General features: G+C 41.5%; 1 protein-coding gene across 1 annotated transcript in view; it reads right to left on the minus strand.

The window, feature by feature from the left end:
* The window catches only part of LOC124595754 (potassium voltage-gated channel protein Shaw-like), a 408,834-nt gene extending 404,043 nt beyond the window's left edge, over positions 1–4,791 (minus strand). The window contains exon 1 of the mRNA XM_047134633.1: positions 4,728–4,791. The gene's annotated coding sequence lies outside the window, so the exon portion shown is untranslated. The remainder of the gene's footprint in view (positions 1–4,727) is intronic.
* Positions 4,792–24,871: the final 20,080 nt, after the last annotated feature.

The raw sequence follows: 24,871 nt of genomic DNA on the forward strand, positions 1-24,871 counted from the left end.
TTAAAAAATATCAAGTTATCATTCCAGGGAGAGGAGAAAGTGAGGGGGAAGGGACTGGGGCTGCAGATACGGGGAAAATAAAATAGGAGCACTCGTAAAGAGGTTCCACATCCATGAGTATAAGCAGGGTTTCATAATGCTGACCGTGGTGGCAGCAAGGCCCTCATTAACAATCGGCGTCTATTATGGCGTGAGTGTTCACAAACTAGGCGAGTAAATGGCTTCTCAGTTATAAGAGCATCAGGGCAATGACGATATTTATAGTGATTAATGAAGTAAAAACCACAAAAGTAATAGCATACAGCAATGGTTATAGTCCTACCCTAACTGATAACATGTGCAACAGAAAGAGGGGCGGCGCGGAGTAGCCGCGTGGTTTGAGACGCCATGACACGGATTGCGCGGTCCCTCCCGCGCGCGCGCGCGCGCGTGTGTGTGTGTGTGTGTGTGTGTGTGTGTGTGTGTGTGTGTGTTCGTTTTGTTCTTAGCGTAAGTTAGTCTAATTTAGTTTAAGCAGTGTGTAAGTCTATAGACCGATGACCTCAGCAGTTTGGTCCCTTAGGAATACACACGCATTTGAACATTTTTGAAGAAAGATGGGACAGCGGATAACAGCACTTCTTCCTCAGATAGCGCCAAACCACGCTGATAACGAAAGGGGCACCACATGCTATATTTATGTAGGGCTTCATAGGTATTTACCAGGAAACTAAAATCCAGGAAATAGGCCACAGCTTTTTAGACTAGGAGTACTGTTGCCCACATTCTGTTCAACAGTAAACGTAAGATTCCACATTTGGAACAGAGTGAAATTTATAGAACTTCCTGCAACCTTGGTGACAAATGTAGGTCAATCAGGTAGAGCTGTAGCTACGACACTGTTTGAGGATGGAAGGAGACGGAGACTGTAAAAGGAAGATTTCAACTTTGCTGAAAATGTTGTGAATGAATGTCATCTTATGATATGAAATGTGATATTAGTCATAGAGGAAACGAACATAATAGAAAACTAACACAACAGAAATTTATGATATGATGAAGATAGTGAAGAAAGTTGTTTATAAAAATTATAATAACTCTATAGATCGAATAGATATAAAAGGATTAAAAGCAGCCTTATATAGAAAAATAGAAAGGCTACTGGCCAAGATGGCATTAATGCTGAATTAATTAAACACGGAGAAACAAATTTACAATTCTGATTCGTCTACTTTTTAACTACATGTTGGAAGAACGGTTCTGTTCGTGAAGAATCGACCACAGTCAAAGCTGTTTCTATAATATTTTTAAAAAAGGGCAATGGGAAAGAAACAGGAAATTATAGAAGAATTTTAACAGTTGCTGCTGCAGCCATGTTCAAAATCTTGAATTATAGAGGAATAAGTTCACTAAATGAGGGATATAAAATTTACAGGAAAATTCTTAATGAGAGGCTACAAACTATCGCTGACGCCTTAATCTCAGAAGAGTAGTCAGGCTTCAGATAGGGACGTTCTGTAATGGTAATATATTTATAGGAAGACAAATTATTGAAAAACGTAAGAAATTTGGATTTAAAACACATTTAGCATTGATTGGTTTTCAGAAAGCCTTTGATAAAGTAGAAAGACACCTTTTGTGGAAAATACTGTAAATAAATGGTTTTCCAAAACATATTACTAGTAACATAAAGAGTCTTTATGTAAATACAAAACTATTTATAAATTCAGGTTCGAAAATTTCAGATGAATGTTTAATAAACAAAGGTGTTTTACAGGGGTGCAGTCTATCACCCACTCTATTTAATTTGCATATTGACGACCTAGTTATGAAGTTGAAAATAACACACCGTTAGGAATTAAAATTGGATCTAATGTACAATTAAATACTATGTTATATGGTGATAACTAGATAATTACACAGGAGGCAGAAGATAATTTACAAAGAGCAGTATATACACTCCTGGAAATTGAAATAAGAACACCGTGAATTCATTGTCCCAGGAAGGGGAAACTTTATTGACACATTCCTGGGGTCAGATGCATCACATGATCACACTGACAGAACCACAGGCACATAGACACAGGCAACAGAGCATGCACAATGTCGGCACTAGTACAGTGTATATCCACCTTTCGCAGCAATGCAGGCTGCTATTCTTCCATGGAGACGATCGTAGAGATGCTGGATGTAGTCCTGTGGAACGGCTTGCCGTGCCATTTCCACCTGGCGCCTCAGTTGGACCAGCGTTCGTGCTGGACGTGCAGACCGCGTGAGACGACGCTTCATCCAGTCCCAAACATGCTCAATGGGGGACAGATCCGGAGATCTTGCTGGCCAGGGTAGTTGACTTACACCTTCTAGAGCACGTTGGGTGGCACGGGATACATGCGGACGTGCATTGTCCTGTTGGAACAGCAAGTTCCCTTGCCGGTCTAGGAATGGTAGAACGATGGGTTCGATGACGGTTTGGATGTACCGTGCACTATTCAGTGTCCCCTCGACGATCACCAGTAGTGTACGGCCAGTGTAGGAGATCGCTCCCCACACCCTGATACCGGGTGTTGGCCCTGTGTGCCTCGGTCTTATGCACTCCTGATTGTGGCGCTCACCTGCACGGCGCCAAACACGCATACGACCATCATTGGCACCAAGGCAGAAGCGACTCTCACCGCTGAAGACGACACGTCTCCATTCGTCCCCCCATTCACGCCTGTCGCGACACCACTGGAGGCGGGCTGCACGATGTTGGGATGTGAGCGGAAGACGGCCTAACGGTGTGCGGGACCCTAGCCCAGCTTCATGGAGACGGTTGCGAATGGTCCTCGCCGATACCCCAGGAGCAACAGTGACCCTAATTTGCTGGGAAGTGGCGGTGCGGTCCCCTACGGCACTGCGTAGGATCCTACGGTCTTGGCGTGCATCCGTGCGTCGCTGCGGTCCGGTCCCAGGTCGACGGGCACGTGCACCTTCCGCCGACCACTGGCGACAACATCGATGTACTGTGGAGATCTCACGCCCCACGTGTTGAGCAATTCGGCGGTACGTCCACCCGGCCTCCCGCATGCCCACTATATGCCCTCGCTCAAAGTCCGTCAACTGCACATACGGTTCACGTCCACGCTGTCGCGGCATGCTACCAGTGTTAAAGACTGCGATGGAGCTCCGTATGCCACGGCAAACTGGCTGACACTGACGGCGGCGGTGCACAAATGCTGCGCAGCTAGCGCCATTCGACGGCCAACACCGCGGTTCCTGGTGTGTCCGCTGTGCCGTGCGTGTGATCATTGCTTGTACAGCCCTCTCGCAGTGTCCGGAGCAAGTATGGTGGGTCTGACACACCGGTGTCAATGTGTTCTTTTTTCCATTTCCAGGAGTGTAGATTGAGCCAAAACGCAATATATTAAAACTTAATTACAGCTGCAAATAATATAAAGATAGTGGTTTTCAAAGGAAAGAATCCAGACAGATCGGAAATAATAATAAATAAGAAAAATTTAGAACAATTATCTCACTTCAGTTATGTAAGATGTGACACTAGCTTTGGCTATGGCAGAAACATTGATAAGAATTTTATTAAATGTCAAGCTACCTGCGGAATTATTGTAAGAACTTTGGAAAAAAACGAGGAATCACAAACGAAATTGTATAAAATTATGGCTGAAGCTACCCTTGTATATGGTTCCGAAAGATGCACGGTACAAAAGAAATACATGTAATCAGCAGAGCAGAATTCCATGAGATATGTTAGAGGCTGTAGTAAAATGGATAAAATAAGAAATGAAACAATAAGATCGGATTTAAAAGTCTTTCCGGTTAATAACAGGATAGAAGAGAATAGAAGGAAATGGGAGGATCATGTTGACGGAACGAAAGAAAATAGATTGCCAAAAAAAAAGAAAATGAGTGATTGGCCAACTGGAAAAGGGAAACAGGTAGACCTCGTAAGAGATGGATGGACGACAGAGACCGGGAAAGACGATTACAGCACCTAATCCTTGGATGGATATAATAATGATGATGATGACGATGATGAACTAACACTACCCGAATTTCTGGCCGTTAATGAACACCAATTACAGAATTCCGACCTGGTTGGTTAGTGACCAAACACTGTGTCATTACTCATCCTTACTAACGTAGCAGCAGTCGGTTAATAGTTGTCTCATAGTTAGATAATATTCTTGTTACAACTGTTCCACATCCACATTGCATGGACTAATTTCTCCCCTCTGCCGCCCTCCTCCCGTTTTTGGACCCGTTAATCACAATCACCAGCTTGGGCATGTAACATAGTAATCTGTGCCATTACTCACTTGTAGCCTACAACATGTTTGGCTTATACATTCCTATACTTTTAATCTTTGGATGTATTGTAACACAGTGCTTATTTGTTCATAGCTTCTTTGAGTATTATATTATGATTGTGTTTTTGTATTGATATAGCCATAAAATGTCACATATCTTTGAAAAAACAATCTTTGTACGCCTGTGGTCTTTCGCTGATGTTGTGTGGACTATCCGCACATTATTAAGGTACCTGATGGTGGCCTAGGAAAACGAAAGCTGGTTGATAACGAACTAATAAATGAATATTATTGTGGTACATTAATCCTGTGTATTCAAGTGTTCAATATAGTTGTGTTTTTCTAAAAACCACAGTAATATTCCATAAAGGTGTTTTTCGTCTTGATGTTACGGGTTGATGGTAATGTAATCATTTGAATTGATTGTTGTGACATACTCACCCGCGAGGTCAGTGGTCCGCCAGCCGGGGTGGCTGCGAGAAACCGTCTCTCCTTGTGTCTGCTCTGCGCACCACCTGCAAACGCAAAAGTCGTCACCGAGGCGTGCAGAATGCAAGACAATAGAGTGCTGCTCAGTATGTCAGACAGTGTTCCAAAAGCGTTCCTCTTGTATAACATAGCACGATATGGACGCATGTCTGTTGGGAAAATGAGGAGGCAAACAGGTTTTGGGGGTTAGGCCTAAATTGATTAGGTACATAGTATTATTTGAGCCTCTCTACAGTTTTATCGAGAGTCGCTTCCAGCTCCTCACACACATTGCCCTGGATGGTTACTTCTCTGTCATCAATATGTGTGAAGTTCATAGTGTCATTCGACAGCCGTTTGCCGTTGGTATAAATATTAAAAAGGTCTCGGGTCAGTACACCGCCCTGAGTAGACCCCGTTTCTGTTTTCTTCACCTGCTTCATCCACCGTGTAATTCCACAAATTACATACGGTTTTCAATGAGTCGATAATCATGACAGTTTGTGGTCTTTTGTTATAGTGCAGATCTTCAGCATCAGGACTCAGAGAGGGACCGTATCGTAGACGCGGGAAGATCGATGAACGTCGAGTCGTGAATTATAAAGCTAGTCTCGACTGATTGTATAAGGCTTAATAATTGAAAAGTAATAACAGCCCTATTAAAGACAGAGGGCACATTGCGTCTGAAAGGCGACATTGAAACATTCATTCATAGAGCTTCAGTGGATTTGAAATAACTGCCAACAAGTTCACAATACTGGTTTACCAAACACTGACCATGGCATCGAAAGTTTTAAAACTGTCTTCTTGAGAAGGTATTGCACATATAATTACATATTTCTATATCTACATATTATCTATAACTATGTCGTTGACTGTCTAGTAAATGTGAGAGTCACCCACTTAATCATCATTTAAAATACAGGATATAAAATCGGCAGCTTTCTGCTGTAGAGCTTTGTCTTAAAACTTTTTAGCTCTTGGATGCACATTACTGAAGCGCAGTCACGTTCACAATCTTAAAAGTTCTCTAACAGATTTTGCAGGTAGGAAGTTTCCAGGATTGTTAAGTGGTTTTCTTGGTTTTATGATAGCGATAATTTTGACTCTTCTCAGGATGTTACGGAGATGAACTGGGGACACCCAGTATCTTATAAACTATGTATATGTGGTAAACTCTAGACAGTCCATTTGTTGCTGGAAATAGCAGTTTAATCATGATGAAGATATTTGAGATTGACAAAATTCTGTTCGAAATTCTATGTGTCCTTCGCGGACAATAATATATTGCTGCTAAGACTGCCACATCATATACAGCCTCGAGATCGTTGACCTCTGGTGCTTCAAGGCTAAATTGACTAACTAACACTTACTGTTCTGTAGTATAAAGTAATGTTTAATTTGTTGTATAAAGGCCATAAGACAATTGTACGTCCGTAATTTGATTTCCTTCTCCTTCTTTTAATTTTCAATCTTGGTATTTTTTGATAGCTGAAATGAGATGAACCACTTGAACTGCAAATACATGCGAAAAGGTTGGTGGATGTACATAGCCTGACATAAGAAGTGAAGTATCCAGAAGGACAGGAGGAAACAAAATGAAACATCTCGTGTTGAAACGTATCTCATTTCAGTGATTACAAAATCGAGTGTAATTTACAAATAACATGGCAGTATGAGCCCGCTTATCAGTATGGCGCTGCATCTTTGGGCCTGGATGCATACACTGATTCAGTTAGGAAGGGCGTCACAAAGTCGTTGTATCCTCTTGTGAGGCAAGGTGATCCACAATTGCCATAACCCTGGATACTGTTTCTGCGACGAACGTCGTATCTGGTCCTACAAATATTCTGTCGGAGACAGATCTGGGGATCTTTCTAATGATAGAGGTACCTTAAAATAACTCAGTAAGGTCAGGGAGACACGTTCCATATGTGAACGAGCATTGTCCTGTTGAGAAACGGCACCACGACACCGTCGCATGTCAGGTAGCACATGAGGACGTACTGTTATGCCGTCAGAGATACCTATATCACTACTACCCGTAACCTGGAGTCGTAATCGATGATTTCCCACACCATGATGCCAAGAGTAACACCGTTGTGCCTCTCCAAGGCATTCAAAGAATGAGATTCATCTAGTCGCCGCCATACTCGCCGAGGATGATCAGCCGAGATAGTGAAGAGCTGCGATCCATCGCTGAACATAATACGACGCCATTCACTATCAGTCCACGTTTCCAAGTCACTGTGTCACTCCAAACGCTTGTGTTGGAGTGATGATGACAGCTTTTTAAGGGGGCAGTAATTCCCAAGTCTGTCTTTTGCTAGTGTCTAACCAATGGTGCGTAATGCCACTTTGTTGCGGGAAGTCCATTACTTGTTCTCGAATGGACTCGCATTTGGGAGGACGACGGTTCAAAACCGCATCTGGCCATCCAGATTTGGTTTTCCCTGCGTTCCCTAAATCGCTCCAGGCAGATGTTGCGGTGGTTCCTTTGAATGGGCACGGCCAATTTCCTTTCCCATCCTTGGCAACATTCGAGCTTGCGCTCCATCTCTAGTGACCTCGACGTCGACGGTGTAATGTTCCCCAAGTGTTATCGGATTTCGTGACTGTGTATTTTCACGCAGTAGGGCTGAGACGATTTTATCGCTGCTTAATAGACACTGTGTTTACAATGAATCCTCTCTGTAATTTCATTATCTATGTTAAATGAGCCAGACCGGCAACCTTTTTTATTCGCTCTCTGTTTTATCAGCCATTGTCCGGTACAGTCACAGTTAAGTAAAGATTCTGTCATTTGTGCTCACGTAATAATAATAATTATTATTATTTAATTTCATTGAATCTGTAATTAAGAATAATCATACCCTTTTTTCCTCAGCTTTTTTTATGAATTTGAAAAGTAAATGTGGCATACTTTGTGTGGGGATGTCTGTTGGTAATGATCGCATATTATAAAAAAGAAAAAATAAAAGAAACCTACACCATAAGAATGGCGACCGTGACAGGACTTATTTATATATGTATGTATATGTATTGTTGTAAATTTGGCATCTAAAAAAATTTGTATGTTTCTGTTACATGAAAAACCACTGTAACGAGATATGAAACAATTTCAATGAGCTGGGTAATACGAGACGTGGAGCACGATCCTTAAAAGAAAAAACCACGACTCGAGACATTGCTGAAGTGCAATAATAAAGGAGGTAAGGACATTACTGTTTTCCTTTGCTCTGGTGTACAAAAGTCAGTCAGAGAGTGTTAAATTCTAAAAAACGTTGCTCACAATAGCTTGCAAATTTTTGGTGAAATTTCCAAAACGTAATGTCGGCAAGGTGGCCGCTTTCTAGAACGACTGAGAATCGTCGCTAGATTGTTTTATTGTAAATCGCTGTACATTAACAGTAACTCCTACTAAATAACACTTGCTGTGTGCAAATTGAGGAGAAATAACGGTCAATTTTATTATATTCAGTGAGGTGTACTTTTTTTTTTTAGTTCATGGGCAAAGTCGGTAGAAATATTAAAATGTCTACACCGCCCAGAGTAAAATCGGAAGTAAACAGTGACGAGCGAAATATGTCGAGTCACGAAACTCAAAATAATGAATTATGGGCGAGTGAAAATGCACCTACGGCCTAACATACTGAAGAACCCACCCAGAGTGAATCAGTACCTACTAATTTCGCAGAACTGTTCACATTTTTCAGAGAACAGATGCAAGGTTTACATCGCGCTGTTCATGAAGAAAATGCACACTTTATAGAAGTTCAAAAAAAGTAACCGAGAGTTTAGATGCAATACTGCAAACTGCAGCCACTGAAATCAAAACTTGTATGATTGGTAGTTTAGACGCAAAACTTCAAAATATGACAGACTGTTTAAATAGGAAACTTCAAACTGCAGTCACTGAAATTCAAAATAATATAACAACATTTGTAAACGAAAATTTGCACATCAGACACAAGAAAATTCGTGACAACCTTGACAGAAAATTCAATAAAATTGCAACTAGTTTCAAAAATTTTAGTGATGAATTTGAAGAAACGCGAAAAACATACAAGCACTTGCCCGAAGCTGTCAATGATGTAACCAAGAAGGTTGCGCAAGTTAATGCAGCACGAAGTACATTAGAAAGTTCTGTGCAGCAAATAGCTGCACAGGTACAAGCAGTCGCTATCGAACAGGAGAAATCGGTAGACGCGAAGTTTGTAGAGAAAGGCAATCAGTTTATTCTTTACTTTGTAAACTGAAATGACGACCACTTTCAAGAATGTTTGCGGAATGAACTGCCTGTAACCGTAAAGAAAACGACAAACAAAGCTTTGTGTGCTGCAAACATGTTAGATGGAAACACCGAACAGGTTTCTGAATGGAAACAGATGCTTACACAAGAAGTTCAAATGGTTCAGATGGCTGTGAACACTATTGGACTTAACATCTGAGGTCATCAGTCCCCTAGAACTTAGAACCACTTAAATCCAAGTAACCTAAGGATATCACACACGTCCATGTCCGAGGCAGGAGTCGAACCTGCGACAGTAACGGTCGCGCGGTTCCAGCCTGAAGCGCCTAGAACCGCTCGGCCACACCGGCCGGTACACAAGAAATAGATACATTAATAAGGGAGCTGGCAGCGATAAAAGACGCAGCTGGCGAGGCTGCCAGGGACGCAGACTGCGACATCTCGAGCAGCAACACCAAACAGCTATTCGGCAACAATGGCCAGTCCGCAACCCGTTCACGTCGCTTGTGAACTGGGGCGGGGGGGGGGGGGGGCGGGGGGGCGGCCACTTCTGTTTCTAACATACTTGTGGAATAAAAACGGTAATGGTAACTAAAATTTGAATAGTTTGTCTCAATCTTACAATGGTAACAATAACCTAGGACCAAGGGATGGAAGTTGTCCTCCTTCTAGTAAGAGGCGTAGGCAAGACAACACGTATCATCCATGGTACGGTAGTTACAAAAGTAATAACAGCAAACAACCAAACGTCTGGCAGTCGATGCCACAGCAGCCAATCAGTAATTGGCATCCTAATACAGGAATCAATACACAACCAGCTGGCGCTCCTGGAACACCTAACAGTGCTGGTGAACACAATAGTTCTGGACAAACCTGGAGACAACAGCTACCAGTAAGTATTTCAGAAGTGGTGGGCAACACTACGCCCTGCACTTCATAGGCGCTAAACTAAATGCGACCTCATGCAGCCCTCATACGGTGATCGCGGAAGAAGCAGGGACCAAATGTGTTGAGAGCGTGTATTTAATAAGATATAATCAGGGCAAAAATCTGAGTGATGAACTTTGCGAAGGAAACCATTTGTGTAAAGTGACATAAAAGGAAACAATCCAAGCTTCATTTCACGCAGCAGTAGGTAGAATACCAAACACAGTTACAGCTACAAATTGTATGGCTTTAGAATTCTATAATAAGATTTGTGAACTTCAGACACAACATACGCTACCTGTACACAATTGTAGGATCATTTGTGCGTTTGGAAATAAGTCAAAGGGAGTACTTATGCAGACTCATGAATTAGTTGAGGCAGGTAATGGAGCTATAGAGAGCACATTCCTGGTTTGTGAAGGTTTATCAGTGAGCTGCATATGGGTAGTAGATTTCTTACAAGAATGTGATGCAGTAATTGACCTTTCTTGTGGCAAATGTATATTAAAAGTGAATGGGAAGGGGATAGCCCTACCACTCATTAAAAGCAAGCCGGTTCACAGTAAGTTATGTCAAAGAGACCGAATCAAATACGTAGATAAAACCAGAGGCAATTTTATGTGACAATCAATTTCCTATGTTGCCAGATCAAACACAGCCCAGTCAACAGGAGTTGGATGTACAGTCTTGCAGACAGGAAATACGAAGCAAAGTTTATGAATCAGTTTATTTAAACACTGTACAACAAAACGAAAAGATTGACCTGATGAAAAGCCCGGTATAAATAAAGGATATGTGTATACAATGCAAGTAAAGCCTCATGAAACAATTTGCCACTCTACCTATTCCGTCCCGTGGGCCAACAGAACAGCTGTGTCGAACGAAGTACGTCGAATGCTATACCAGGATATAAACAAATATTTTACTGAGTAAACATTTCTTAGAGTGGATGTACCTATGTAAATATGTCGAGAATTTGTAAATATGTTAGTATGTAAGACATTTCACAGTGTTCATAATAGTCTTAAGACAAATTTATTTTCTTCATGTGCATAAGTAGATCTTAAGTAAACTTTTTGCTGAACAACAAACGTTCACATTAGTTGTAGAAGTTCAGAAATGCTCGTTCAATTAAAATCATTTCATTAATATTAAGAACAAGAAAGTAACAAGAATTTTATTTTGATGCAATCTTAGTAACATTCCATTTCTTTTGCTATGCAATTCTAAGTAAAGATAGTAAGGCAGAGACCATATAGATGATAAAGTTTTTCTATTAGTAGATTTTAAGTTTTGCACAGATGTATTGACTAGTGATATAAAATAATTTTCTGTTTATGACTAGCATATAGTTTGAAAACATAAACACAAAGTTACTGTGGATCGTGGTTTTAAAATGATATGGTAGAATTATTGAGATTTCAGTCCAGTAGTAGTGGAATGGCAACATTGTGCCACAAGCAGATTCGTATTCTGCACTAACTCTCGCGACTAATTTCAACGGTACACACAAGTTTGTGTGAGGAAAAAAGCCAGTGATGTCCTTAGCTCCAGTAGTAATGAATAAACTCGCATTACATACTGACAAAACCCTGTAAAGCTAGGCTTCACTACCGCAAAAAGCCTCACAACGAATTTAATGTCGCGAATAATTGTAAGAGGAAAAAGTTAGAAAGCTGGTTGGTTGTTTTGGGGAAGGAGACCAGATAGCGAGGTCATCGGTCTCATCGGATTAGGGAAGGATGGTGAAGGAAGTCGGCCGTGACCTTTAAAAGGAACCATCCCGGCATTTGCCTGGAGCGATTTAGGGAAATCACGGAAAACCTAAATCAGGATGGCCGGACGCGGGATTGAACCGTCGTCCTCCCGAATGCGAGTCCAGTGTCTAACCACTGCGCCACCTCGCTCGGTGTTAGAAACCTATAGAACCTAAAGACTATGTAAATGATGCAGTTGGTACCTACAACAGAGTACATAAGCTGTGGGATTTTTCTTTGAGCACATTTGTAAGTAACGTGACACGTACCGACATGGCCTGTGTAATAAATTGTCAATGGCAAACAGAACTGTGAGTGGTGTAGTTTTTTTTTTTTTTTTTTTTTTTTTTTTTGGTCATCAGTCGACTGACTGGTTTGATGCCGCCCGCCACGAATTCCTTTCCTGTGCTAACCTCTTCATTTCAGAGTAGCACTTGCAACCTACGTCCTCAATTATTTGCTTGACGTATTCCAATCTCTGTCTTCCTCTACAGTTTTTGCCCTCTAAAAAAGAAAAAAAAAATTGGCTCTGAGCACTATGGGACTTAACATCTGTGGTCATCAGTCCCCTAGAACTTAGAACTACTTAAACCTAACTAACCTAAGGACATCACACACATCCATGCCCGAGGCTGGATTCCAACCTGGATTCTTTTTTTCAGAAAGACTTGAAAAACTCTTAAAAATTTAGGGCGCTGTTTAATGTTCCCCAAGCGTCAGCGGATTTCGTGACTGTGTTTTCGGGCAGTAGCGCTGAGACGATTTTTATCGCTGCTTAATAGACACTGTGATTACAATAAAATCTCTCTGTAATTTCATTATCTATGTTAAATGAACCGGACCGGCAACCTTTTTTGTTCGCTCTCTTCTTTATCAGCCATTGTCCGGTACGGTCGCAGTTAAGAAAAATTTTGTTATTAGTGCTCGTTTTGCGTAATAGTAATAGTAATAATTATTATTTAATTTCATTGTGTTTGTAATTGAGAATAATGATTCCGTTTTACCTAAGCTGGTTTTTCACTAATTTGAAAAGTAAATGTGGAGTACTTTGTGTGGGGATGTCTGTTTGTGATTGATCGCGTATTAACGGCACCAATCAGTGTAATACGTTTGGCTGTCAAAAATAGGACTTGCATCTAAAATTTCACTTTTAGCAAAACGAAGTCCGATAGTTTTCAGGCATAAATCATGTCCCAAAATTATACTCGCCAACAGACAATCCTGGTAGAGAAGTCAAGCTAAATAAAAAATATGGTGGTAATTAAATTCCAAAATTTCAATATTTAATTTAAAAAAAGACAAAAAGAAAAAAGAAGAAAAACACCACCATAACGGGACGTTGTACCTAGTCTTTCTCCCTGCCTTCGAATGGTAGGCATAGATGTCAGGGGGTTGCTATGTGCTTGGTACTCAATACGACGATCCTCAAACAGTGTTGGTCGGACGTGGCCTACCGGAACCTCTACGACATTTTGCCTGCCATCACGTTCCCATGCAGTCCGACATAGGATCACTATCACATCCGAATGCCCCACAGATCTGGATACTGCACGAATCAACCAGCCGGCCACCTGGCGGCCCACAACGAACCTTTTCAAACTCTTACAAGTGCTAATAACGCTGTCTCACATTAGTGCGCGAAATATCCGTGTCCTTTATACTGGTCACTCATCACCTGACGCTATTAACGCTCCTTATATGTCGCACCCGACTTGGTAACAACAATAAACACGAATAACACTAATGCACTCTGATAGCCGTTCTCTTCAGAGTTATCTACTCGCCAATTGTGTGCCCGTGTATGGAATTACATTGGCATCAGGCTACGTCTTCTGGATATTTCATTTTCTTCGACAGGCACTATAGTAACTATAGCTCAATACTGGTAACGGACTTCACTACTAAAGCTGATGACTGAAAGAGGTTTCTTAAATATTTTAATGAATTTGGAGAAAATCTCATTATTAAAACTAGACAAAATATTTCTGTGGACCCATTCTCACAAATTGTTATTGCAGCTATAGCTTCACACGACGTAGATGTCCACTTCTCATGAGATGAGCAGCAATAGATGCATGGGAACGTAAAGCCAATCAGTAATACCTGAGGCATGGCAGACAGCCACACACATGTTAACGAGAAGTTCTTCCACGTCGTTTCTATCATCATTCGGTGTGTACAACACGCTTCTCATCTATTTGATGCCAGAGAGGCCAATGCGCTGGGTACCAACATACGAATCACTGTCTTGGGATGATGATGCCCAACGTTCGCGGTGAATCGAAACAAAAGTGCGCTGAGACACTGTATTACACGTAATACATAATGTGGTGAAAGTATAAGGACCGAAGGACACATTTTATATCAGAAAAAAATGTATTCCGCAGGAAGATCATGTACTCTTGTTCATTCGGTCGTCTGGGTAGTTCAAAAAATGGTTCAAATGGCTCTGAGCACTATAGGACTTAACATCTGTGGTCATCAGTCCCCTAGAACTTAGAACTACTTAAACCTAACTAACATAAGGACATCACACACATCCACGCCCGAGGCAGGATTCGAACCTGCGACCGTAGCGGTCACGCGGTTCCAGACTGAAGCGCCTAGAACCGCACGGCCACACCGACCGGCGTCTGGGTAGTACACAAGGGCCGATTAGTCGGTCGTGCCTGACGCCACACCACAGGTCGATTCCAGCTGTTGATGATCATGGACCACTCTGCTATGGACCACCCTGCTCTGGCGAGCAGCACGTCCGAGTGTTTGAATTTTATTTATCTTTATACTCTGATCTCGCATCGTCGTAATCTGCCCACTGTCTCCAAGATGCTCGAGACGTCGACGGGATAATAAGCACTACACAAATATTCCTTCTGTTTTCATTGGAGAACAAAACGGACGGCATAAATGTGAGGAAACTCTTCGCGAAAGAGTTGGTACAATTTTCTTTAAAAAAATATCAAGGAGCTCTTGGAAGGGCTTTTTGTTTTTGTTTATTCCTTGCTGTTAAAACTGGCTCTAACGTCTTCAAATTCCAAGCCGCGTCGTTATATTATTTATTTATTTATTTAACCTGATCAGATTAGGGCCATCAGGCCCTCTCTTACATCTGATCAGTGTTCCACACATGCAGCATTTTACACATCAAAGTTACATCATGACAATAGTTTAAATAAGAAAATCAAATTACTTTAGTGACAATATGAATAAAGAGTAATGACTAAGACCTAATAAAGTAAATGCTGGCAGTATTTTTACAACAGGTGCTATACATACAAATTATGGTAAAAGCAATAATAATGACAGTAAAAAAATCAAATAATAATGATAAGCATGAGAAAAATTGGCAATAGTAATGAAGATTTGTGCAGATGTACATTAATATCTTGGTGTGTAAAGTAGATGTTTACTAGTAGAACGAGTTTTGGGGAAGGGACGTTTAAGGAGGGGGAAAGAGGGAAGTAATGAGGTGAAGTGCATTCATGTACAGAGGAAATCATTACTGTTACTTAAGTAGATACGTCATTAACTTTTTGAAGCCGGACATGTTTTTAAGTTCTCTAATATAACGAGGGAGGTTATTACAGAGTCGGGCTCCCGTTACTCTAAAGAACTTGGAGAAGGTGACTGAGCGATGCAGTGGAACAGAGAGGATTTTATTATGATGGGATCGTGTGTTTCTGTCATGTTGTTCCGACATAAGCTTTAAGGATGAGGAGAGATATGAGGGACAGTGTACATTTATAATCAGTAGATGAGACAGAGTGTATGAAAATCACTGCGTTTGTCTGCACGTCGCCAGGACAATTTTGCATATGCTGGTGAAATGTGATCAAAAATTCGAACGTCACAGATACATCGACGCAGGCATTCATGACCACTTCCAGACGTCGCGACATTCTACATTTCGTTCACTATGACAGTGAAATATAATATTAAATGTCTACAACTAAATTCTAAGGCTTCATTGAGAGAAGATGTAGAAATAAAAGAAAGCAAGAATATTTTGGTAGTATCCTCTGTTCTGACCCTGTAGCTTTCTACACCGTCTTGGGACAGACTGCTGTTTTGCTAATACGCTGTGAAAAAAAATGCCCGCATTGTCAATGCACGACTCACAAATCAGTATAAGAGGAACAGCGTTCTGGCTGTGGTACAAAATTGATTTAAAAGCATCACACATTGTATATTCGAGTTTCTGACTGAGTGGTGTGACGCAGAGATGAAGAAATGGATACGTTTTCGGGAGCAGTGAGGTGCAGATCTCCGTTCGACTATCCTGATTTCGGTTCTCCGTTGTTTCCCTAACATTCCCCTTACATCGTGTTACTGCTTTGGCAAATATAACCATGGCAGTTTGCCGCAACATAACTCAGTGAGGTTCATTGTGAGATCGCAGACACACTAAGCAAACTTAACTTCGACGACTACTGGATCGCCAAAGACGGAGCAGTTGCAAATGGCACCAGGTCAAAAGGTGAAGCGACGTCATAGCGCTGTCATAAACGCTCCACATTGAACTGTGCTTGTTTGCACGAAAAGCTAGCACCCGCCTGCAAGTACCTTACATACAAATAGTGCTGCTCTCCTCTCAAAGTTCGCTAGCCCCATAGCTACCAACTCCGCTGCACCATCTGCTTTAGATGTTCCACTGCTGGAGCGCAGAACTCTGGGTGCAATGGACAGACTACTTGCAGTCAGCGCATCGGATATTCCCTCCCCCCGCCTCCCTCCCCCCCCCACCCCCCACACACACGTACACACTGCGTACTACATTGCAAATAGCCACAGACTGCGCACCAAATACAGGCTAATGCTGTTCACTCCGTTAGGCAACGGTTATACAGAACTTCCTTCCCCCTTTCCACACCATCTCCCTCTAAAATAATGAAAACCACTGAGAAGCGTTAGGAACAGGTTCATTACACCAAAACAAGAAAAATATGTATTGCAAACATGAGCTATGAGATGCATAGCTTAAGAGCTATGAGCACTTGTTCATCTCAGCTAGTGTAAAACTCATCTCTTCTACTGAGCAAATGTTCATAGCTCTTAAGGTCCGCATTTTACAATCCATGTTTATTAGACTTTTTTCTTGTTTTGGTGTAAGGAACCTTCCCTAAGGCTTGTCGGTGCTCTTTTTTCAGGACACACTGTATTTGATGATAAGAGTAGAAGTAGACAGGAAGATAGATGATCGTAAGGAATTCATCTTTTCTGTGTCAAACAGATTCTGCAACGGATCCTTCGTCAGTTACACAGAGGTTTTAATTGTTACTGTTTTGAAGTCTTGTACATCTGGATTTTCTCGTCAGTTGGAGTGCTTTCTGTTGCATTTTTCCCCCTCCATGCACTTACAGGCCTCTTTCAAACGGGTCTTCATCAGTTTTTCAACGCACCTGCTGGGTGAACTTGCAGAACTGCCGCACAACCGAATTTTAGTTACGTAAATTAACACATAATTTCCTAAGAAATATACGTAGTAGTAAAGTTATGAAATAATACGCAGGTGTCTTAGATACACTTCGTAATTATATGCCCATTACACAACCTGTTGGTCAGCTATCGCTGTACAAGTCACACATTCTCACCACAACGTCAAATCAGGGCCATTACGAACCACAGTTTCACTGATCTAAATCACTGAAAAAGGGGAGTATCAAACCCATATATGGCAATAATATGTAATACAGGATGTTTCAAAGAGATACTTCTGATTTCACAGGACTGTATCTTCTATATGGATGAAGATAGAAACTTGTAGTGCATTTATCGAAACTGAAAGTTTAACTTGTCGCCAGTTATAAGATAACGACATAAGCAAGAACCGAATCAAATCAGAGGTATAAGTTGATGATAGTAAATACAACTTACGATTTGGTTTTAACGAGCATGGGCATTTGATAGTGAGGCTCTAGCCTCGAAGCATTACGACATAATGACTACAAAAAGACGTAAACTCCTGTTGTGGAAGATTTGGTTTGGAAGAAAAATATTTAATTCATTCAGCTGGTTTCTGTGAAGATTAGGAGTAAATTTCATGTCCCCGGTACTGGATGCGACCCCTTAACCAGGCCAGTCATGCGGTGCGGCCGTTACCTCTTGGCTACATGACTTGCCAGTAACTTTGGTCAAGGGTTACTTCCTCTAGACTTGGATACCAAATCTGTAGTAAGACCAAGAACAAGATGGCTGGCTACTTATTTTTTTCTTTTTTTCTTTGAGTCATCAGTCTTCTGACAGGTATGATGCGGACCGCCACGAATTCCTCCCTGTGCCAACATCTGCATCTCAGAGTAGCGTTTGAAACATACGTTCTCAATTATTTGCATACTGTATTAAAATCTCTACCATGGACGTTATTTCCTGATGTCTTAACAGATGTCCTACCACCCTGCCTCTATTTTTTGTCAGTGTTACCCATATGTTTCCCATATGCTCCGATTCTACGGAGAACCTCGCCATTCATTACCTCATCAGTCCCCCTAATTTTCAACATTCTTCTGTAGCACCACATCTCAGTGCTTCGATTCTCTTCTGTCCCGGTTTCCCCATAGTCTATATTTCACTACCGTACAATGCGTGATCCAAACGTACATTCTCAGAAATTTCTTCCTCAAATTAAAGCCAATATTTGATACTACCAGACATCCCTTGGCCAGGAATGCCATTTTGCCAATGGTAATCCGCTTCTTATGTCCTCCCTGCTCCGTCCGTCGTGGGTTATTTTGCTACTTAAGTAGCAGAATTCCTCAACTTCATCTACTTTATGATCACCGATCCTGATGTTAAGCTTCTCGCTGTTATCATTCCTGCTCCTTCTCACTACGTTCGCCTTTCTCTGACTTAATCTCAACCCTTATTCTGTAATCATTTCAGTTAAGCAGATCCTGTAATTCATCTTCACTTTTACTGAAGATAGCAATGTCGTCAGTGAATCATATCACTGATATCCTTTCACCTTGAATTTTAAATCCAATGTTGAACCTTTCTTCTGTTTCCGTCATTACTTCTTCCATGTAAAGACTGAGCAGTGGGGGAGAAAGAATACATCCATATCTCACTCTTTTAATTCGAGCGCTTCGTTCTTAGTCTGTTATTGTTCTCTTTCGGCTTTAGTGCATTATTATACCTAACCCGTCTTTCCTTACAACTTGCGCCTCTTTTTCTCAGAATTTTAAATATCTTGCACCCTTTTATATTGCCGAATGCTTTTTCCAGGTCGACAAATCCTATGAACGTGTCTTGCTTTTTCTTCAGTCTTCCATTATCAAACCTAACGTAGCAACTGCCTCTTTGGTTCCATTTCGTATCGTCATCTAACACATCCTCTATTTTCTTTTCCATTCTTCCGTATATTATTCTTGTCAGCAACTTGGATGCATGATTCTTACGCCGATTGTTGATAACTCTTCCTCTTGTCGTCTCTTGCAATCTTCTGAATTGTGTGGATGATGCCTTCCTGAAAGTCAGATAGTATACCGCCAGACTCATACATTCTTCACATCGAACTGAACTGTTGCCTTTTTGGCACTTCCCCCAACGCTTTTAGAAATTCTGATGAAATTTTATCTGTCCCTACTGCCTTACTCGATCTTGAATTTTCCGGAGCTCTTCCAAATTCTGACTCTAATATTGGATCCCCTATCTCTTCTATATCCATTTGTGTTTCTATTTCTGTCACGTTGTCAGACAAGTTTTAGTCCTTGTATAAGCCTTCAGTGTTCACTGTACACCTATCTTCTCTCTCCGTTCTGCATAACAGTGGAATTCCTATTTCACTGTTAATTTCACTGAAGGCTGTTTTGACTTTTCTATCTGCTGAGTCAATGCTTCCGACGATCATTCCTTTTTCGATTTATTACGTTTTTCGTGCTGCCATTTCATCTAAGCTTCCCTGCACTGCCTATTTATTTCATTCCCAAGTGACTTGTATTTATATATTCCTGAATTTACTGAAACATTTAAGTACTTCGTTCTTTCGTAGATCAACTGAAGTATTTCTTGTGTTACCCATAGTCTCCTTGCAGTTACTTTCTAAGCACCTATGTTATTCTTTCCAACATCTGTGACTGTCCATTCCTCGTTAACTGAACTACCTACTGAGCTATACATTATCGCAGTATATATAGCCTTAGAGAACCTCAAACGTATCTCTTCATTCGTTAATATTTCCGTATCCCACTTCACTGCGCATTGGTTCTACCTGACCAGTCTCTTAAACTTCAGCTTACTCTTCATCACCACTAATTTGTGATCTGAGTCCATATCTGCTCCAGAGCACGCCTTAAAATCCAGTGTCTGATATTGAAATCTCTGTCTGACCATGATGCAATTGAAGTGAAATCTTCCCATCTTCCGGTCTTTTCTAAGTATACCTCCTCCTGTTGTGGTTCTTGAACAGAGTATTCGCTATTACTAGCTGAAATGTACTGCAGAACTCAGACTTTCTCCTCTCTCATTTCTAGTACCAAGCCAATATTCTCTCACAACCCTTCCTTCTACTGCTTCCCGTACAACCGCATTACAATCCACTGTGCCCATTAGATTTTCATCTCCCCTTACGTACTGTATTACCCATTAAGTATCGTCATATACGTTTTTTATCTTTTTATATTCAGCTTTCGACGTCGGCATGTATACCTGAACTATTGTTGTCGGTTTTGGTTTGCTGTCGATTCGGATGAGGACAATCATGTCACTGAACTGTTCACAGTAGCTCACTCTGTGGCCTACCTTCGTGTTCATAACGAATCGAATCCTACTCCCGTTTCACCATTTTCTGCTAGATACTTAGAAGACGGAACAGACTTATGGAGTTACGTGCCTGCCGCTTGTTGGGTTATTTTATAATACCTCCCGAGGACTTGCAGACGTGTTACGAATATTCGCCTTTCAAAGAGGTGGAAAATGAAAATTCTGCCGAGAAAAGAGGACAGACATGCATGTCTGATGTTTTATCACAAGTTGCATGTAAGAGATCTGTGTACTTGTCTGGAACTCCATTACTCGTACAACTTTTAAAAAAATCGTCGGTAAGCGAGCCCAATTTTAATCTCAGTATTGGAAAGAAAATGAAGTATACATTAAACAAAAACTGTGTTGCACGAAAGAGAAAATTGGACTTTCATAATTAAAAACTGATTATTAAATTAAAATTTAGTATATAATATCCTGGTATCCACATTTTGTCTCTACAGTAGAAGTGTTATGAAATGTTCTAGTGAAGTACAGTATATACAGCTCACTGCTAGGTGTAATTGTCGCAATCCAACCTAATGACTTTTCGCGTGTAGTAAAACCAATTAAAATTCAATTACTAAACAACGCAATGCAATTATCTACTGCAGATGTTTGTAACAGTGTAAATACTTTTATTTAGATCAACTAGAGGAATGCTTGGGTTTGAACTTAGAAACCCGTAGCTTCCGGGTAGCACCTCTTGTTTCCTCTTCGTAGCATGCATTGGAATTTCTCTCAGCTATCACAAAGCATTTGAAACGAGTGGCGTGATCGGCGATTTGGTATCCTAGAGTTTACAGGAAATGCGATACTGGTGTTTTCATATTGACCTAAGGCTACTACATTGCAGTGTGCACAGTGGCTCTGGTGAACGTACGTCAAGCATGCTGCTGCGTTTTTTATGTAGTGTCAAAGGATGATCATGAAAATGAAGAACGTACAATGTTACTCAAATGCACAAAACTGATACTCTTTATGTCGTTAATGTCTCTGTAGGTTTCGGAAATGGTTTCTACTTCAGTGTTTAAGTAACAATATCCTGGCAACTTAGGTATGCGTCGCCTTATCCGTACGTCCGGCTATGAGTCTCGCAGTTTAATTATATACTCGTTCGCTTTTGTGTTCAGTCCATAGATCGAAGAAGCAATGAGGGAAATAATGAAACGGAGCAAGAATGGGGTTAAAATTCTGGGTGGAAGGATATCAATGATAAGATTCAATGATGACATTGCTATCTTCAGTGAAAGTGAACAAGAATTGTGGAATCTGTTGAATGGGATAAAGAGTTTGCTGAGTACAGAATAAGAGTAAATAGAAGAAAGATAAAACGAGCGAAAAGTAGCAGAAATGGCGTCAACGAAAAACATAATGTCAGCATTGGGGATTACGAAGCAGATGAAGCTGAGGAATTCTGTTAGCTAGGCAGCAAAATAACCCATGATGGTGCAAGAAGGACGCAAAAAGCGGACTACCACTGGCAAAAAAGGGCACTCCTGCCCAAGAGACATCTACCAGTATCAAACACAGCGTTTAATAGGAAGAAAAAATTTCTGTACGTTTGGAGCACAGCACTGTTTGGCAGTAAAACATGGACTGTGGTAAAACCGGAACAGAAGAGAATCGAGGAATTGGAGGTGAGATGCCACAGAAGAATCTTGAAAATTAAGTAGACTGATAAGGTAAGGAATGACGAGGTTCACCGCAGAATCGGTGAGAAAAGGAATATATGGAAAACGCTGACAAGGAGAAGAGGCAGGATGATAGGACATCTGTTAAGACACCAGGGGATACCTCCCATGGTACTAGAGGGAGCTTTAGGGGGTAAAAACTGCAGAAGAAGACAGCGGTTGGAATAAATCCAACAGATAATAGAGGACGTAGTTGCAAGAGATGAAAGTGTTGACACAGGAGAGAAATTTGTGGAGGGCTGCTCAAACTCGTCAGAAGAGTCATGACTCAAAAGAGAAAAAAAGTAAACGGCTTTGGTGACCCACTAACGTCAGTGTTTCTCCTCGTATGAATGAAATAGGTTGGAAGATTGTTAAGGCACTATTAACAGCTGCAGCGATGGAAATTTGAATTAGAGGTAGCTGGTGTGTTCGAGACGGTCTCCCACAGTCAAGACTGCTGGAATATTTATGTGTGTTACGAGGGTGGGATGTCATCAAACTTTGTACTGGCCGCCGGAGTGAGAATCGAGAGCAGGGTGGGCGAGAAGGATTTGATACAGGCGGAACAGCAAGTGATCCTCAACACAAAGTACCATCCATACGTGCGGACGTGTAAGTACCTTGCTATCTGTAACCATACGGCTATACACTTTTAATTACCACCTCAGAAAACAATGTAACTGCTTTCGTTTGTTTGCAGAGACATACCAGGAGTCCTGTGGCACACTGACATCTCGTGCCACAGTACTGGAGCATGTCGCTAGAGGAGCCCTCTGGCGCAGTGGAGTATCTTGCAGGAATTTGTTTTCTTCATTTGAATGGAACGAAGCTGCAACAACCGTTGCTGACATGACAGTAGTGCACTGCACACACGTGACGAACACTCGTGAGTGGCGTTCACCGGCCGCTGTGACCGAGCGGTTCTAGGCGTGTCAGTCGGGAATCGCACTGCTTCTACGATCGCAGGTTAGAATCCTACCTCGGGCATGGATGTGTGTGATGTCCTTAGGTTAGTTAGGTTTAAGTAGCTCTAAGTCTAGCGGACTGATGACCTCAGATGTTAAGTCCCATAGTGCTTAGAGGCATTTGAACTTTTTTTTTTGAGTGGCGTTCGTTGCATTCGGTGGAGAAGCACGTGGTCGACAGTTTCGTCACTGAAATGCCGGGCAACAGTCGTGTCCCTATTGCGCATCTAAGGGTACCTGGGCTCTATCAAAACGTAACAGCCGGGCCTGGCAAACTTTGGAAAGCATGTAGCATTATAATATCTATTTAGCTTTCGATTTTCCATGTTTTCTTTGAAACAACCATACGCTGTATATCTCAGATTCATCAAGTATGACACAGCGGCTGAATATGACTACGTAAAAGTAAACTAATAACTGAATACTCAAAATTATTTAGAGCCATTTATTTATGTGTGGAAGTGCAAATTTACGTAAATGAGTAACTGACGAAATAATGCTCTCATGCAGTCTAAATTTGCACTATCAGTGGCTCGTATTTGGGACAGAATAAATGAAAAGTACGTCTGTTCAATAAAGAATAATCATAATTTTTTTTGACAACGCGCCGTTTACTCATCCTCATAATTTTGATGGTTTTTGTCAAGGTAATTTCCCAGGAATGCAATGCACTTGTCCCAGCGCTTCTGCCAGTCTTCAAATACATGCTGGAAATTATTTTTTGAGACGTCCTTCAAAATCGCCCCCGCAGCCTTCACCACTGCTTCTGATGATTGATAATGCCTCCCACGAAGGCGTTTCTTCGTGTTAGGGAATATAAAAAAAGTCACATGCGGGTGAATCCTGACTGTAGGGAGGGTGAGGGATGATGCGCTTGACGTTGATTTTTGCAAGATATTCCTTAACATCTTTGGCAATATGCGGACGCGCAGTATCGAGGCGCAGCATCCAGCCTGCTTCAAGGAAATGTGGTCCTTTGCGTCTGATATGAACTTGCAATGTTTTCGGGAAAATCAATGGGACTTAACATTTGAGGTCATCAGTCCCCTAACTAACCTAAGGACACCATACACACCCATGCCCGAAGTAGGATTCTAACGCGCGACCGTAGCGGTCGCGCATTTCCAGACTGAAGCGCCTAGAACAACTCGGCCACACCGGCCGGCCTGTTTTCTGGACATCCCTGTAGTATTGTGCAGTTACTGATATGTGTGCAGGTGCAGCATGCTGATAAACCATTCCATGAATATCAAAGAATGAGGTGACCATAACTTTGCCAGCAGAAGCAACCACTTTTGCTTTTTTGGGGGTTGGTGATGAAAGAGATTTCCACACTGAGATTTGCTGTTTGCTCTCAGTATCAAAATGATGTAGCCAAGTTTCATCAGCAGTGATTACAATTGAAAGAAACTCCGGATCTTATTGTAACATCAACTTCAACTGCATGCAAACCTGGACGTCAATGTCCTTTTGTTCGTGAATCAAGTCTTGGAGCCCATTGCCCACAGAAACGTTCACGTGTAATTTTTCTGCCACCAACGTGTGAGTGGCACCCAATGAAATGTTCAGTGTTTCAGAAAGTGATCGTAAGGTAATTCGTCGATCCTCTCTCACAATGACAGCAGCAGTGTTGATGTTTTCTTCCGTAAGAGCAGTAACTGGAGCGGTGGGTCCACCTTCCATTGAAATTGATTGTCTCCCCTCTTTAAACATTTTAAACCACCTTCGAGCTGTGCTGTAGGGAAGAACAGACTCTCCAAAGGCCTTCAGTAACATTATACAGGGCTATTACAAATGATTGAAG

Source organism: Schistocerca americana, chromosome 2, assembly GCF_021461395.2.
Source record: "Schistocerca americana isolate TAMUIC-IGC-003095 chromosome 2, iqSchAmer2.1, whole genome shotgun sequence".
NCBI lineage: Eukaryota > Metazoa > Arthropoda > Insecta > Orthoptera > Acrididae > Schistocerca > Schistocerca americana.